The sequence below is a fragment of the Suncus etruscus genome, chromosome 4 (genome assembly GCF_024139225.1).
Source record: "Suncus etruscus isolate mSunEtr1 chromosome 4, mSunEtr1.pri.cur, whole genome shotgun sequence".
Lineage (NCBI taxonomy): Eukaryota > Metazoa > Chordata > Mammalia > Eulipotyphla > Soricidae > Suncus > Suncus etruscus.
This window is the reverse complement of record NC_064851.1, coordinates 73,350,017-73,353,285: the sequence shown is the minus strand read 5'-3', so window position 1 is coordinate 73,353,285 and position 3,269 is coordinate 73,350,017. Positions and strand designations below refer to the sequence as shown.

General features: G+C 36.9%; 1 non-coding gene across 1 annotated transcript; it reads left to right on the top strand.

Moving 5' to 3' along the window:
• Window positions 1-322: 322 nt before the first annotated feature.
• LOC126008420 (U6 spliceosomal RNA) lies at window positions 323-429 on the top strand. Its single transcript, XR_007495752.1, has one exon. It is a non-coding gene; the product is annotated as a U6 spliceosomal RNA (small nuclear RNA).
• The last annotated feature ends 2,840 nt before the right edge of the window (window positions 430-3,269 follow it).

Here is a 3,269-nt window from a genome sequence, read left to right as displayed (position 1 = left end):
CCTATACAAAGAAAACTACAAAACACTGCTTCAAAAATAAGAGAAAACACAAAGAAATGGAATCACATCCTCTGCTATGGATTGGGAGGATGAGCATCATTAACATAGTAATACACCTTGAAGTATTGCACAGATACATCGAAATACCTATAAAGATATCCGTGACAGTTTTTCAAGAAATAAATCAAACACTTCTTAAATTCATGTGAAACAAACATCCACAAGTAGCTAAAGAAATCCTTGTGATAAAGAAGATGGAGCATCACCTTTTCCAACTTCAAACTGTACTATAAACTGGTAATAATTAAAATAGCATAGTATTGTGCTCGCTTCGGCAGCACATATACTAAAACTGGAACGATACAGAGAAGATTAGCATGGCCCCTGTGCAAAGATGACACACAAATTTGTAAAGCGTTCCATATTTTTTTAAAAAAATAGCATAGTATTGGCATAAACTCAGACATTCAGTGGAATGGAATGAATATATCAAGACAAACCCTCAAGTGTTTTGTAAGTTAATTTTTTTAACTTTTTTTTTTTTTTGGTTTCTGGGCCACACCCAGTGACACTCAGGGGTTACTCCTGGCTATGAGCTAATTGGGATGCTGGGAAATTGAATCACTGTCCATACTTGGTCAGCCTTGTGGAAGGCAAATGCCCTACTGCTATCCACCACTCCAGCCCCTGTAAGTTAATTTTTGATGCAGAGCCAAAAATATGAAGTGAATCAAGAAAAGTCTTTTTAACAAGTGATGTTGGAAAACCTATTCAACTACATGCAAGAAACTGAACTCACAACTTTTTCTTACAGCATGCACAAATGCGAAAATAGATTAAAGACCTTGTATCAGATCTAACACCAATAAGTATATAGAGGAAAAATTTGACAGAACTTTCCATGACCCTAAAGCTAAAGGTATTTTCAAAGAAGAAATTCTACTCATCAAACAAGTAGAAGTAAACATAAACAAATAGACTAAGTTTAACTAAGAAACTTATGTATTTCAAAGGAAATAAGGATCAGGATACAAAGACCATCCACAGACGAGATTATTAACCCAACATCCATCTGATAACAGATAAGATATATAAGGTACTAGTAGAACAGAGCTTAACTTAAAGAAAATCCAACCCCTTCAAACAGTTAGGTAGAAGAGATGAACCGATATTTCCACAATAATGAAACCTGGTCCATGGTAGGAAGCTTGTCTCAAAGATGGGGGTAGTGCAGTCAGGGCAGAGAAGACCACGATGACAGTTAATTAGAAATGATCACTCTGGATAAGAACTGCTTCTTAAAGGAGGTAAAATTACATACTCTTTAGTAACCATATTGCCAACCATAGTCTTTAAAATGGAAAAAAAGAGAAAGAGATTCAAGAAAAATGTCTACTGAAGAGAGGTAGGCAGCCCAGAGGGCAGAAAGTAAATTGGGGACATGGGTGGGAGGAAAAGGCGTTGTATGACTAAAACTCAATTACAAACAACTGTGTGATTTTATCTCATGGTGATTTAATTAAAAATATATTGAAGTAATAAAGAAATTTCTGCTGGAGAGATAGCATGGAGGTAAGGTGTTTGCCTTTCATGCATGGTTCAAATACTGGCATCCCATATGGTCCCCCGTGCCTGCCAGGGGCGATTTCTGAGCATAGAGCCAGGAGTAACCCCTAAGTGCTGCCAGTTGTGACCCAAAAACCAAAAAAATAAAAAAAAAGAAAGAAATTTCTTACTACTATAAAAATTGAAGAAAAATGAAAAGGTGAAATCAAAACTAGTTTAATATATTTTAAAAAGTACAATTTATAGTCAGAGAGATTATAGACATTAAGGCATTTTACGCCTGACCTTGTACTGGACCCCCAGTACTGGATATGTTCCCACCACCAAACATCACCAGGAATGATCTCTTAGTAAGCCCTGGGGGCCAGAGCGATAGCAAAGTGGTAGGCATTTGCCTTGCACATAGCTGACCCGCAATGGACCTAGGTTCTATTTCTATCTTCCCATATGGTCCCCCTAGCCAAGAGCAATTTCTGATCATATAGCCAGGAGTAACCCCTGAGTATCACCATGTGTGGCCCCCCATAAAAGAAAACAATAACAAAACAACAAAAAAACGGTAAGCCCTGGGCTCCTGTAGGTATGGCAAAACCAGACGAACAAAAGTTTTTTCTACAACTAATATTATTAAATTTTATTTGGAAAACCACATAAGTAGCAATGGATAGTAGATACTATTTTGAATATGTTACATTTATTTTCACTAAATCTTCATAACCATTCTATGAGTTGAAGGTCAGACAGTTCTTATATTTTTACAGATTCTTTATCTAAAATATGCCTGCCTTTATTTTTAAATATGATGGTGATATAGTTAATTTTTTTAAATTTGTATTGTGGTCGAAGTGAATTACAAATCTTTCACAGTAATATTTAAGGTATATAGTGATAATGAATGAGGGGCATTCCCACCACCAGTGTTGTTCTCCCTCCACCCCTGTTCCCAGCATGCATCCCACTTCTCCCTTTTTTACCCCCCCCCCCTTAATGCTAGTGCTACTGTTCCCCCCTTGTACAGTTTGTTGTAGATTGGGTATTGATTCTGTTGTCGTTGACTTTAGATTTGGTATTCAAGTTTGACCATTTTTTATTTCCACCAAATGAACATACAACTGTCTGGTTTTAGTATTATCCATTTTCCCCCTCCAATTATGAGGCTGATCAAGGTGAATCCAGTAATGTGGCTCTATTGGAGATATAAGAAAAGTTTTAAGTGCATATTGAGGAGTTCACATTAAACCGCGGAAGGAAAATGAACTAGAACATTGGCTAGAGATAACACCCAATTATGAGAATTGTATATAAGTTCAATACCAAGAACTACATGCTTCCACCTTCAGTACCAGTCGACCTATGCAACCTTTGTTGTCTCTATGCACTACTGGACTTAAGAACTGCACTACCAATCTGATTGCTGAACTTTAAATCTCACCCCACCAGGTTGAGCATTGCAACTGGCCTCCAGCTCTACTATAGTGAAAATCCTATACAGAAGACTATCTCGAATACAGGTGGGAGGTGAAGAGGGAAGAGATGGGGCCATTGGTGATGAGAAGGTTGCATGGTAAGGGGGGCTATTCTTGTGACTGAAACCCAACTACAATTATGTTTGTAATCACGATGTTTAAAGAAATTATTAAAAATGATAAAAAAATAAAATTAAAAAATCTCAGAAAAAAAAGACAAAGCCAAACCAAACTCAA